General features: G+C 35.6%; 1 protein-coding gene across 1 annotated transcript in view; it reads left to right on the plus strand.

Annotated features, from left to right (window-relative positions):
- The first annotated feature begins 2,839 nt into the window (after positions 1–2,839).
- Positions 2,840–15,600, plus strand: part of LOC117343508 (polycomb complex protein BMI-1-like) — a 62,046-nt gene continuing 49,285 nt past the window's right edge. Inside the window, exon 1 of the mRNA XM_033905881.1 lies at positions 2,840–2,954. The gene's annotated coding sequence lies outside the window, so the exon portion shown is untranslated. The remainder of the gene's footprint in view (positions 2,955–15,600) is intronic.

A 15,600-nucleotide genomic window follows, 5' to 3' on the forward strand; every position in this document is an offset into this window, starting at 1 on the left:
CTGTTTTTGCTGTCTTTGTTTTCGGTTTGATATGTACGCTGTTTTTGCTGTCCTTGTTTTTGGTTTGGTGTGTACGCTGTTTTTGCTGTCTTTGTTTTTGGTTTGGTGTGTACGCTGTTTTTGCTGTCTTTGTTTTTGGTTTGGTGTGTACGCTGTTTTTGCTGTCTTTGTTTTTGGTTTGGTGTGTACGCTGTTTTTGCCGTCTTTGTTTTTGGTTTGGTGTTTACGTTGTTTTTGCTGTCTTTGTTTTTGGTTTAGTGTGTACGCTGTTTTTTTTTTTTTTTGTCTTTGTGTTTGGTTTGCAGTGTACGCTGTTTTTGCTGTCTTTGTTTTTGGTTTGCAGTGTACGCTGTTTTTGCTGTCTTTTGTTTTGGTATTGTGTGTACGCTGTTTTTGCTGTCTTTTGTTTTGGTATTGTGTGTACGCTGTTTTTGCTGTCTTTGGTTCTGGTATTGTGTGTACGCTGTTTTTGCTGTCTTTGGTTTTGGTATTGTGTGTACGCTGTTTTTGCTGTCATTGTTTTTGGTATTGTGTGTACGCTGTTTTTGCTGTGTTTGGTTTTGGTATTGTGTGTACGCTGTTTTTGCTGTCTTTGTTTTTGGTATTGTGTATACACTGTTTTTTTTCTGGCTTTGGTTTTGGTATTGTGTGTACGCTGTTTTTGCTGTCTTTGGTTTTGGTTTGGTGTGAACGCTGTTTTTAGCTGTTTGTGTGCTGTCTTACGATTTTATTGGAATAAAAAATTACGTATGACACTTATATGATTGGATCGGCTCCATTGCGATCAGATTGGATGAGCTCCATTTCAATCTCACAATACTTTAAATGATGAATTAAGTAATATTAATTACGTTTGAAGTATTTACACAAACAATCTATAATGCACTTATGATTGAAAACTTAAAACTTGAATAAACTATTCATGATAAGGTTGGGGACACATCTGGCAACTCGACACAAACAATCAACTAAATAATTAATTTGAATGCTTAATCAGTATCGCTTATTTTGACTTAATCTCTTACTTCAACTATGTGCATTGTCGTTTCGCTTTAGACTTTTTGCAAATGCTATCAATTAATTGATAACCTTTAGCGATATTGTCTTTTTTTGTAATTATCATTAATATCGTTTATGAGTATGTATCATCAAATAACATTTCATGTATAATTAATATTTTTTCTTTATAAGTCGAAAACTAATTTCTGTTGATTTCAAACAGAACAGCTTCTCATTTGTAATGCAAAGAAATTCGTCATATCTATTACATTTCAAAGTCATCAGATCATTCTGAAAATCACTTTCTCCCAATCCGTTATAAATTTTATTGTTATCATCTTGATATTAATGACGTTATGCAGTTGATCGTAATTGTTACGTCATAATTTAACTATTCGTGACGTCACAAGTATAATTATCAATTAGTTAAAAATTACAAACACGTGACATTAACGTATCGAAAAAAGAGCACGTGATGTGAATTGATATCAAAAAGGGTCACGAAAATAAAAATATCCCAAATTTGCAAAATCAATTACATTATGCTACAAATACGTCTTTGTCTTAAGTATCGAAAATGTAATATCTATGTCGTCATGACATATGTTATATTGAATAAAATATTTATGAATATGTTGAACTAAAGAAGTGTAATATAGTTAATAACATTCAAAGTTATACATCTTTATAAATGTAGCCATTAAAATTTAGGGATTCCGGAAACTTTAACCTTATGTCGAAATCACTAATATAGCGAATAAGATACGGATCCTTTTTTTTTTTTTTTTTACCCTTTTTTTTTATGAGAACCAATAACATGTTCGGGTCACGGCCAAGACCGAAGTGCTTATAATTTATTTCTTATTAGAATGTAAAACACATGTCATAAATCAATCAAGTTTATATTTGTTTATTTATGTCAAGACTCTACCTTGATGAGATAAAAGATATCTTTTAAGCTTACATCATTCGAATAATAATGAATTATCATAAAAAGAAAATCTCGAAAAAAATAGTCATTAATAAAGGAATGCATTTTACGCACACGTATACCCTGTTTCAAGTTTTATAATAATGACACTAATTAAGATATACGTTTCGAAGGAACTATATAATAAGCAAATAAAATGTTTCGTTCCTATAATTAATCAAGACACATTTAAGGGTCAAAGGTCACATGGCTAACACCTATAAAGACGATGCCTGTTCTGTTATATGATCCGATTTCATTATTAAGACAAACTGTAATGTATATGTATCGAGGTGCTGAATTATCGAAAAATCACAGGTCAAAATGCATTGTATTTCAAAGAAGCTTCCTTTCTATCATTCATAGTCGTGGATATAGATATGTCTTCAAACAAAAAATAATTTAATTGGAAAAGATTACAATAATGAAAAGACATATCTGCTTATTTTTTTTAATCTAAAGTTAATATTGTCTATCTATATTTAAAAAGTTAAAATAAAGTTATAATGTAATTAAATTGAACAGTAGAATCTGTTTCTTTAAAGTAGCTTTTATTTCAAAAATAGTTTTCACGTGGTTTAATTCGTTTAAAGTGCAATTGTTATATTACAAACAGCCGAAGATTTGCGGTCTCCAACCAACACAGCAAGCAAATGATTTTCATTCGAGGGTTTAAGGGGTTCAAATTCCACCTTATGTAACGAAGACCAAAACTCTCATGCTGTTTAATATGTAGAAACGCGCTCAATAGTTTTTTCCCTTCAAATCGAGCTGCTCAGTCGACTGCATTACCATGTTAATATACACTACGCGCTTTTTGTCCTATTCTTATCGAAGCTTAGCCTTATAAATTACCGCGAGTCACGTGACTACACCTAGAGCTATCGGTATCACTGCTGTTCACAGCGACCTACAGGGAAGCTCCCCACGTAAACACAAGGATTACACAGTTTCCAGCCGGAGGCAAATTTTTCTTTATACACAGGTAATTTCGTATTTATATTTTCTGTATATATTTGAGTTTTTCTTGTACAAATGTCAGTAGATTGACTATATTTTATATTTACTCTCTCGATGCGAAGTTATGCGGAACGTCTCTGTGTGTATTCTACAATATGGCGGCCGACAGACGAGCCAGTGTATTTGCGTGTAGTTGTTGACATTTTATAAATGGGAACGTTACTCTGTAACATAGGTATGAGTCGGGATATATCAAGTGTAATTTACTTCGCCAATTTTCGATATGGTAGAATTTATAATCATTTATTCGCATTGAATTTTCTTAATTAATTTATCAGCTATATGTAAATGTACTGGCATTCTGCCACGACTAAGCTCCGCCCCCATTTCTGAGCAGACGATATTTCATGTGTCGCGGAAGACATTTACGCACACAGTCTCGCCACCGGCCGATACGTGCACTGGGTGTTTGCATGCATGTGTGTGTGTGTATAGGGTGATACATTTAAACGTTTATTCGATAAAAAGTCGGTATAAAGAGTTGTATTCGTCGTTAGAATTTACACACACACTCACTTACATTGACGGGAAACGTGTCGGCATGAATCTAATGTTAGTGTTAACCTTGGAATGCGAGTAGTTGGAGTGAAATAGAATGCCTATTGGATGCATGCATAAAAAACGTTAAATATGTTTGAATTGTGTAACATGACGATTTATGTAAATACATATCGCTATAATGGAAGTCGTTTATGTTATATTTAACATGTTTTACAATTACTTCCCTATGTGATTTCAAATTTACTTTGGAAACCAAGGATTATTAACTTGCCTGAAAATTGTTGGATTTTACTGGAGTGAAAACATAATACCATTTGAATTAGATCAAGTGGTAGTATTATCAGCCTAGAAACAGCTGGTTTAATAGCTTTTACATTTCAGCCTTAATAAGCCCGGATTGTACATTTTATCACTATTGGTTGCTTGGAAGTTGAGCGAGGACACGTTTATTGTTGTGTCGAGGCATGCCTTGTGATGGTATTCTGCAACTATTGATTATACAGCAGAGTTTGGGCTACGGAGAATTTAAGGACACACGTTATTTCCTTAATTACTTTTTCGGAGAGGATTTAAAAATATATTCCTGTGAAGCGGCTCGATCGAATTTAAAGTTATGATATTGATAAATTTCATCTAACATGCCCAGGCTTGCTGTGTTTGCGAAGGTTGTGGAGTTTGTTAAAACAGCTACTTCGTCTTGTGAAAAAAAAGTATGAATCAAAACAAATCTGGCTACTTTCTGGTCGATAATTGGATTTTACTCTCTGTATCTCCGACGGATGTCACGTCAATTTGAGAAGTAGTTAATTGAAGTTCCTATAATTGATTAAGAGATAAAGTGTGGCACGTTTCCATGGGATGTACTTGGATATTAGCATATCACCGGATTTGTATACGAACGCAGAAATTCTGTCTGCCTGAAGAAAACATAGATTTTTATACAGTAAAAGAAAATTCGAAATGTCAGTCAAATCGGTGCATGTGTATCAAAGTGAAACAAGTACATATAATCTGATGTCGTAGCAAAGCTTTATGTTTTGTGAGTCAACAAGTGCGTCAGATTCCGGCTAGGGTTTTATTAGCCGATTAATCAATTGTTTTCATAAATAAGACCAGATTCTTTCCGTTGTTGTTATTTTTAACAAACCAATTTCGCTGTTAATATTCCAATGGCAAATGAGACACCAGTAAGTCGATAATATCTTAAGCGATAAAAGCGGACGGATGTCCCCCCCCCCCCTAAATTGTATATATCCCTGTGACAAGCCATTCCTCACTTTCATAGCTTCGCAATCGCCCCAAACTATTTCTTAAACTCGATGAGCAAATCACGACGGCGATATCGATGAACATCCTGTCCCTCGCTTCCTTTCATGTTGAGGTTCATAAGTACAAAAACCCCATTGCGAAAATCTGAAAACATCTTCACTGAGATATGAGCGCGTGATGGACATTAGCATGCAATTACGTACATATATGGAAATGTAGATTCCTAATGATGGAATTATTATGGAATATAGCATTCTCTCTGAAAAAAAGGTTTGATGATGAAAACGTGAACATCCGCTACTATTTCCTGAGAAAGACGAAAATCCATTGTTGGCTCTTCCAATTAAACGGAAAATATCTTAATTCAAAACGGGGATGGGATGGGGGCTAATTTTAATCTAGCCCCCAAAACGTCTCAAAATGTGCTATGGACACTAGGGAAGGTACAAATACAAGAAGACTGTTACACATTCTAAAGTCCATGTGGTGTGTATATGTCATGGCAACGAGCGAGCCATTCATTTGAGAACAAACATGGAAATGATGCCTTTAATGGCTTGTTTAGTTTCGTAACCTGCTTATATCAAACCTACTCGGTAATGTTCTGCTATGGTAGGCGGAGACAATTTTCATCGCCGCAAAAATGGTAATTTTTGTTATTTATGATGATTTTATATATCTTTTATAGCAGTTCAGAAGTTAAGTTGTCGGAAACTACTATAAATTGTATAAACGTATTTAAATGTCTCCGCGACTTGACACAAATCCCAAATCCACGGTCCATTATGATGGTACATATATATTTATATGAACCGTGTGTAGCGAATTAATGAAGTCGCTGTGTTTAATGTCATAACGTTTAACGCGATCATCAGAAAGCTATAAAAAATTCTTCAGTTTTAGTTCCCAATAGCTATCGACCATCACTCAAATAAAGACGAGGTTTTCCGGTTTAGCGTTAAAGTTAAACTGGGAAATACTTTAAAGCGGAAAGTTTAGTACAGCTAATATCTTAGAGTGTTTCGTGGAAAGTTTAGTAAACTTTTATCACATGTGATTTGCCAGAAGTGAACCGGTGTAGTCGATAACCTTTATCTTCCGGAATCTAGAGTAACCTCAAAAACTCCGTTTATACCAACCAGAAACCCGTTTAAATACTCTATACAAAGATAGAAGTTCTTGTATGGATTGTAGCGTTAACTCAGTATAACTTATTAAAAATTAAGTTATGTAAAATTGATCACAGTGAATACCATAAATCTGATATAGAGGTTCAGACTCTGAAGACTTTACCATAAGTTAGGTTTTACAGGTTTCACTTTAGAGAGGTTTTACTTGACTTTTATGCATAAACACGCTACAGAAAACACAAATTCAAGTAGATGCAAACTACGTTGATTGGATTGACTAGCAGAGGTTGCTTTTAACTGTATAAGAATCTTTTACTGTATATCATCGTACAATTAACGGTCAAAAGACTCAGATTCAGCATATTGTACAACTATACTAGTCTGTACTATCGTCGGAAACTGCCCATAGTGACTTGGCACAAATTCCAAAACCACAATATTCATTCATACATAACATAACGTGTATGGTATTGATGAGAGCTGTGGAACTGCCCTGTACTGTCCGTCTTCGAAATGAGTGGTTCCGCTGTCAATACGCACAACTATCAGGCTAGTCTGAAACTGTCGTCAGGGACTATGCACACATTTCCAAAGTACGGTTCATGCGTAATATGTGTGATATGGAACAGGGGTTGGGGACTGGTACCGAATTTCATTATAGCTTTCTTAAGCTCGTGACAGGAAGACGATCTGATATATTATCTGTCTGCTTATTCGGACAGGAGTATATTCGGTTTCAAACATAACACATTTGACGGATATATGTTCAGATGTCTTACTCGATTTAGTAGACCAGAGGAAACTCGGACCTGATCTATTTCGCTTGCACTTTCTTACGGAAATTATATGATTACACAATCTCAAGAATGTGTTTATTTTTAATCTCAACAATCGCAATGATGACAGGCTATGATACCTGTGGTTTTGAATGTCAATTACACCGTTTTGCCGCCTCACGACTCCCTTTAACAGTCATAATCCATAAGTATGAAGGACAAATCAGCTTTTAAATTTCACACGTAGACGTATGTTAATATGTTACTGTTACAATGAACGTAGGTAAGATATATATATATCGTGAACGAAACCCCTGGATTTTGAAGTTGTCTATCGCCAAAGCTAAAATGCACCATAAGGCACACAAGATATTGCCATCCTTCAATGGAGCTAAATACAGTAATCTGTACCGCTGACACAATAGATACTATTTTTCGGAAGTTGAAATATCAACGGAAGCAAATTCTGACCTTCGTATTTCTTCCACGTGGCAATACTGGTGTCGTTTACGAGATGTAATAGTTCTTCAAATATTGCATCTCACGTGGAAATCACGTGCTTTTGCCGTTACCTAAGTTTGTCAGCACTATCTGATCAGACGCTAGCACAATTTCTAAGCATCCTTAATTACACAATCATTTTTTTTTATTTAACCCCGTCATCGTATCAGACTTGCATGGTCCAACATGCAATTTGGTGAAATTCAAAACTGCGATAACGAATTCGAATGTCAGAATGAATATCGTGACGGCAAGTGGCATTTCTTTCATTTTTTTCCTTTGCTGGTAAAACCTCTTTAATTCAAGGTTTGTCAAATCCGACACAATAACTCTTAATAGCGGCAATCGACTGACGTCAATATCAGTATTTGAAAGACGAGATGTTTTGGTGTGTAATGCGAGGTTTGCTGACAGTTCGTTGTAGTTCTTTACTTCCCTGTGGGCATGCAAGTAACATTGAAAAGGATATAATGAAGACTCTTTATCTGCATGCACCCGTATTTTTTTCCTCTTGCTGGTAGTTAAATACATTACTGACTTCATAAGCAGATTTGTTTAACACGAAAATACCGCCAATTTTAGGTTACAGCCATCTTTCATCACACGAAACAGAGAGGAATTACACAGCTCCTTTTCGAAACACATAATAAAGCATTGCATATATGCTTATCTTTGCTGTGTCCTATGGTCGATATATCGTGGAAAGAAACTGTTACACTCGCAGTGAGCAATTTCTGTTGGTTCCTTACACAAGACATTGACTAAACTGTCACTTGAAGATTACAAGAAAACTACACCAAAATCAAGCCTTGTCAAATTTACCAGTTTTCTGCTTAGTCATCTCGTATTGTCCATAAGATAATGCGGCAACAGTCTTCCGTGTTGTCAAGCGTTTAACCAGGTTCTTTCCATGTCTAGAACGGAAACTGGTGAATATGAGCAGATATTCGCTAGACATACCAAAGACGATTTATTCGTATGCAGTTACCCAACAGTAACATTTCACATGGCTCCTTGCGCTATATCCATTTGCGTAAACGACCCCAGGTAACAATACTTCAAATCGCTGTCGAAAAAAACACTATTCACATTTCGTTTGAAAGTGTTTGTGAAAAGACAGCGGAAAGCTTTATGGTCTTGTGTTGAAATATTAATCGCGGCACATGAATCACATTGTCATACCTATTAAGTGTCAATTTATACTGTTCTGGTAGAGATATTTCTGCTCAGGTTTTAAACATGTTCCAAAGCATAGTTTATACTCGTCAACTGGAAAGTTTGGGAAAGGGGTGGACGGGCCTTCATCATCCACCAATGAGGGTGTAATTAAGTGTATTCATTGTTTGACGTTCTCTCATCGTGTATGATCGTTTAAGAACACTACTATCGACAATATAAGCGAAAAGTTATTTATCATATATATATATATATATATTATGCATATTTTGTTGTCTGTCTGTGTACCGGTATTGTCCCTTTTTCACCGTACTTTATTTGTGTACCTGTTTCATGTTCTATGTCTAGATGTGATCGTATGTAATTTACCTGTGTCTTGATAAACGGGCAGATTGCCTCGAAAATTCGACAATTTACTCGTCTGTACTATCGCTGTTACTACTTGTCAATTATCTATTTCTAGTAATACGCATCCAACGAACATTTGTTTGCTAGGATCCAGTACCTATATTGGATTATACCGTCGTTATCACTTACTAGACCCTATATATGATCATATATATATATATATTTGATATGCCGTCATGAAGGAAGAACAGTTGGTGTATATTCGACTTGTGGCCAAACAAACCACACGAAACATAATTCGGCGTCATAATTTGATGGAAATTACCATACATACAGAGATCGCAATGCATTCTGGGAGTAACCATTCAATCTGTGCATATTGAATTCCAAAGAATTGGATCGATGCAAAATTTGGCCAGGACTTTGTGGTATGCGATGTTGTGTGGAATTTCAGACAGATCTAGATCTCGTGTCATCAGCGAGGGTCACCATTCTATCTCGCCCGGATACAAGTTGCGTACGATTACGTCCGTCATCGGTTTTCAATCACGTGACTGAAGTGGTTAGTTTGATTGTACGTTATCCGTAGAAATCGTCAGTGTCGTTCGTTTGATTAAGTCGTCAGCTGTTATACATAATGTACATATATTTCCCTACAATCGGTCTGTGGTCTGTATGGCCGATCATCGGTCTGCCGTTCGCATGGCTAGACTATCAGTCTTCCGTCCGTATAAGTCGTCATATACTGCCCGTTGGTACAGGTCACCATTTCTTCAATATAATATAAAGTCGGTCTTGTGTCCGTATCACTATGTTTTCCCCAAGTACAGCAGCTGTTTGACTGATCACACACGTGAATCACGTGGCCAGGAGATGTGCGGTCTTTCGCCTTTTGACCAGTCCACCCTTAATTGTCTGTTTGTACGCATGCTTTTGTCTAATCTAATAGGTATTCGCTTAGATTGTGGTCATTTAAGCTTTGAACTGGTTTTATTTGGCATTCATGGACTTATGAATGAACTGTACGAAAGCAAATTTAATGAAGCGCGCGCACAACATACCAAAACCTTCATTTGCATATTTCGCATACACCGTCTGACCACCATGCATATATCATGCGCATAGTCGTATACATGAACGATACGTTATCTACAACGTATCAGATCGCACATTTTGTACGGGTTTGGCACGGTTCTTTGAATAATATAACGATTAAAACTCAAACAGAAGACTCTCGCGCTTGGCTATCAGTGTTGATCGGTGACCAGAAAGGCCATTGGCTATTTGACAATTACAGTATAACTTTGTGTAATGTTATAACTGTATTTATCACCTAACAAAATTAAAATATTAAAAAAAATAAAATTAATTATCACGAAAATTATCAAAGTAAGGAAACTACATTATTTAAAAGATACATTTGAATGGCCCCTACATTTTTCGTAAAAAAATGTTCATCTGAATTCTAATTAATGCTAGAGTGCCTCCTTGACAACCGTCCTCGTATGACCTTGGCTATTACGGGGACGTTAAACCCCTAAAAACAAACAATATAATATTATATTATATCCCATTAATTTGAAACTCTAGAATCAAGCCATAGCGTATAGAACACATTATAAAACTCAATTATATTTATGATTTTGATATTCTAGAGACAGGGGTACCAGTATAAAAGTGTCTTCAATCACGTAAAAAGCAGCTGGTTCAAGCAACACTTCTAGCTACCACGTTAATATTTGGAGATCATTTACCTTTTGTGTTGACACGTGAACATCACATTATCTATATTATCTTTAGGCTTTACTCTTGCGCGCTAGGTTGCAAAATTATGCAAATAAGACATTACCTTCCGTTCAACGTAGAATTCATTCTAACACTTTATGCGAAGGGAAATAAAACATATTATCAAAGTTTTTAGTTCTTATATTAAAAGAAGAAAGCGTATTTCATTAAAACAGTAACAGCATTTATGAACACATCTCGCTAGGTGAGAAATGTGGTGTCGCCTCTCTGGTGAAACCTCTCTGCCACTTGATATCGAATAAGATATTCTGAAAAAAAAGAGTTGTCTTAACAGGGAGGGATCGTACAACGTCAAGCGTGACACGTGCAGGGCTTTGAACCGGTCACGATTCGCCAAGATATCTTGATGTGTTGTATATATAGAGGATCTTACATGGGATTGAAACGTGTTTAATAATTTGATGGCATATACTAATTCAATGAGTTTGATAAATCCTATATAACATAGCCACTAGCCCGAGTTTCCTCAGACCCTGACACCATGTACCAGACATGGTGACAGGGCCAAAGGAAATTCGGGCTACATAACCACGAATGTAAGATTATGTTTTGTCCATAACTTATATTTACAAAGTTCATGATAATATAAGTAAAAACTGACAAACGACTCGGACGATACGTAAAACGTTGCAGGGACAATCATGCGACGTCACCGATTTATTGCACTCCAATATTGTTATAACACACGTATCTTAGATCTTTATAACATGGCCGTATGACACAGTTGAACAGCCCAGTTACATGTATGTGTCGAATTAGGAAGTGTCTATTTACAAGCGTGTACATGCTGTGATTTACTGTCTTTTTCCGTTAAGGAAAAACCAATAGTCCCATGATATAATTATCTTTAATAAGCCTAATTACATGCAGTATTTGTATTGAATCAATGCGCATTTTGAAAACTGTCGGGGATTTTTAAACCGTTATTTATGTTTTGCAAATTTTCAAACACTGAAAAATACGATTATTTAACTAATATATTTAACTGCTTGTATATTATCAACACGGTGTTTTAAAATTTACGTATAACTATAAGAAAATCATTGATTTTTTAAAAATTTATAAGGATTAACATATAGAATAACGAGGTGCTGTGTACTTGTCAGTCACCCTCTGACTTAAATTATTTTAGCTTAAATTTAATCGTGAACAGTAGGAAATATATGTACAATGTAATCATTGGTAATACAAAATTTTGTTAAGCATCACAAAACTTGTGTTTTCATAATAATAGCATTTTGAATTGCAGCATATCTTTAGGACAATTTGAAAAATATAATATCGCAGTTGAAGTTTTACATACTGTGGAATTGACGAAACGAAAATATGAATCGTTCGGTTCAAAATCAAGAATGAATTAATTTTTGATTTACAGTTATAAATTGCTCGGTTTAAAATCAAGAATGGATTTATTTTATATTTACAATTGAATTTTTATGTTATTTTATATACATGTTTGCAATCCAACGGTCTGGCTTTCGATGGATTCGTTATTGTTGACGAGCGAAACCTTTCGCTTTCGAAAAGAACGCCTTCGCAACGACCGAGGTCGTTTGCCAATAGACAGCACTATAGAAAAGAGAAGCTTTAGGGGTCAGGTGTTGGAAAAGGGACGGCAGAAAGGTTTTGCGTAAAACATACGATTTGTAATATTCTCAAACCTCCCAATCCCCCAAAACCACATCCTCCACCGATTCTGAAGTGAGTTCCTCATTTATTTATTTAGACCACTTTTATATCTATAGATAGAACAAAATTATCAGTAGCTATGTTTATTGATGTAAAACACAGCAACAACAGTCTATAATTTCACCATTAATGCGAAGCTACTGTGTTTCTGTTTTATCTGTTACACAAAAATTATTTCAAGATTACAGATTTCTGAAATACACGCATTTTAGAGATACAGAGACACAGCAGCATGTGAGAAGCCCTATGTATTATGCAATAAAACGTAATCCGTCTAAAATATATATGAAAAAAATATAGCATACGTGGATAATTCATAATCTGTATGTCATGTAATTGTAACAAAAATGAAGCAAATATGTTTTCAATCTTTGGTTCTGTTCATTTTCTGAATGCCTAATTTGCCATGTTCACAGTTTAATTGCTGTTAGGGCGGTGGTGGATTTTAATATCTGCATCTCAAGCGGTGTACATGTACTGCGCAATAGATATTTAGTGCGTAACTACGGTTTTTTCATCTGACGTTAGTTAGCGTTTTCAGCAGGCGTTTTCAAATTACGCGTCTGGCATTTCAAATTCTGTGAAACACTTGACGCTTACAAGATAAAGAAAAACGAAGGGCGGTGTGAAAATTAAATTAACGAAAACCCAAAGCGAACCTCAATAAAAAGGTGACAGAAACTGCTATCAGCCCTCCGATGTATATGACAGCAGTATCTGGGTCATGTTTTGTCATGCGTCATCGAAAATGACGTCATACTTATATATATTAGCCGTCTTTTGAGGGCATTACGGTCTGATAGTGTTGTCGGAGGGATACGTGCTAATGCATCTCGAGACAACACTACAGTATCAGACTATAGTTTTTAGCACATCACACTTACATTTGCCTTGCTAATTTCAATACCCAACTGAAATATTTCGCCACCGGAGGGTCTGTCAGCGTCAGCCGTTTTCGTTGTCAATCTCGCGCCAAATTTGATACTGTTGATAGACTATGTAGACGAGTGTTAGAAGGATGTTTGGTTATGTAGCAATTCATATCGTATAGAGAAATAAAGTGGACACCAATTGAGCATGATTGAACTAATTACTGAACAATCTTTGGCGATTCCAATGTCGATCTTGCACGTTATTATGTAAAATATCGCATTGTTAAAGTTATTTGAATGATACATGTATGAAATCAAGAAAGAAACCGATTTGGCTTTTTTCGTAATTATAATATTTTTATGTTTTCGAAACCTTTCATTGCATTTGAACGGGTATCATTTCGATGCGTTTTGTGCGAGCATGCCTAGAGGAGGTAATCTGGAACGGGAATTGGCGAATGTTACAATGTATGTTCTTCTCAGTTATAAAAGAAATGTATTCAAATATGTAATATATCGGTAATATACAAAAATAATTGTGATGAAGGATATTTTAACGCTCAAACAAAAGTGAAAGTGTTTGTTGACCATTTCAAATCCTCTCTTATCAATTAAAACAAGTTAGAAAGACTAGAATTTGTAAATTATGCTGTCTAAAGATATAACAACACGGCTGTTTGGATTTTACTTTTTATATGTCTTTTTCGTCTGTCTTCCAAGCGATAGTGCGAAACATGAAGCGCATGTTTTGATGATGTCATAAATATTCCTTTTCGGACAAAAATACAATTGGGTTTTTGACAAATTTGTTTTTCGATCATCCGTTACTGTTTTACTTAGTATTTTTCGGCCAATAACAGACTGTTTTCGAACAAGTATGTTAACAACACAAAGGAACTAAAATTTGAAGTATATAGTTGCAGCAAAAGGCGCTCTGGAAATTTGAAACGACCCGTTGTTTGGTCAATGTCAAAATCATCGCGCCATAAAAAAATCACATTCTTGCTCTTGTAAGTTAAAAGTATTTTCGTTATAGATTTCTTTTCCTTTAAGTTTCGAAATAAAATTTTAAGGATTGATCGACATACCAATTCATTATCTCGTTCAATCCTTAAAAACGTTTTAAGAACGCAAGGGGGTGTTGTTCAACGTTAAAATTGGTAACGTTCTAGACGCGATTTATGGGAATTTGCTTTAATTTGTGACGTGATGCCTCGCAAATGTGTTGTCTGATAGGAAATCGGATATTTTCTAGACAATTACTTAGTTTTCTATCTTAGTTGGTGAGAAAAGTGGCCAACAGCGGCTGAGAGTAATAAAATCATGTCTTCCTACACCGATTCAATCATTTTAATAATACAAAAAAGACAGGTGTATTTCATCAGTTTCAAAATTAACCGAGTCTTGAGTGTTTGTACCATCTCCATTATCATATGAGGCTACAGTATAAAGAACTCTGACGCTTCCCTTGTACACTTTTATGATCGTGTATGTTTAAAATGAGAATATCACCCAGATCATATGTTTATGTTGATTGCCGGGTTTAATAATCACATATATACATGTATAACTTGACCCCGTATTAAAACACGAGTGCGCTAAGGTGAAATGGAAAAACAACCTCTCTGCCTCATTTAATGAGTAATTGCTACCGCCAGTTAATTGCTGTATACGGGAGTACTATTTCATCAGTGTACAACGGAATAGGTATGTTGTATCTAACTCGTATTGTTACGGTTTGACGTGGTCAGCATGCGAATGACCGGTCGTACGCTGACCCGAGTAGAGAAGTCAACTAAATACCTTGGTCTATAGTTACCTTGGTATTTTATGTAAAATTAGTCATTATCACGATAGGACTTAACTCCGTTGTTAAGTGTTAACTCCGTTGTTAAGTGTTGTAGATTTTTATACATAGCTAGCTTCGAAACGGTTCACATATTTGTTAATGTTTCAAAAGTTTCGTCAGAATTTATTTTCACATGTTTAAATTGAAAGGAAGTGTGAAGCACGAAATTTTTTTAGCACTCCAAATTACATATTTTATGTATCAGCTCGGCTCCATTGTAAACTCAACTCTGGAATGCGTGCTTAAGTAATTTCCATTTATACAGCTGAAATGGTCGTGCAATTTAATGTTTTTGTATTTGCAAACCGAAGACGTGACATTATTACCAAATAACAAACCAATTGATGTGAAAACGCGCATTTTCAATTCGTCTTCTGGGAGTCTATAAACAGACCAGACAGCGGTGCCAAATATCCGGAATATTTATCTCGGGCGCACACCAACCCCAAATTTTATTACTGCTGCCAAAAGTGTTTCGAAGAGTGTTTATATACGCAGATTTCGTATTTCACGACCGGGAGCTGGCGAGAGTTGACCAACGAGCGAATCTGTCTACGAGCCCTCTAAAACACGATCGTTCATCATTCGCCAGCTAGTATCAGTTTCAATCAATCTAACCCCAACGAGAACCACATGGTTTGCATGCCTTATCCCCCTGACGCTATTGTGCTGTTTGAAGGAACGTCTTCGGCAT

Source organism: Pecten maximus, chromosome 15, assembly GCF_902652985.1.
Source record: "Pecten maximus chromosome 15, xPecMax1.1, whole genome shotgun sequence".
NCBI classification, from domain to species: domain Eukaryota; kingdom Metazoa; phylum Mollusca; class Bivalvia; order Pectinida; family Pectinidae; genus Pecten; species Pecten maximus.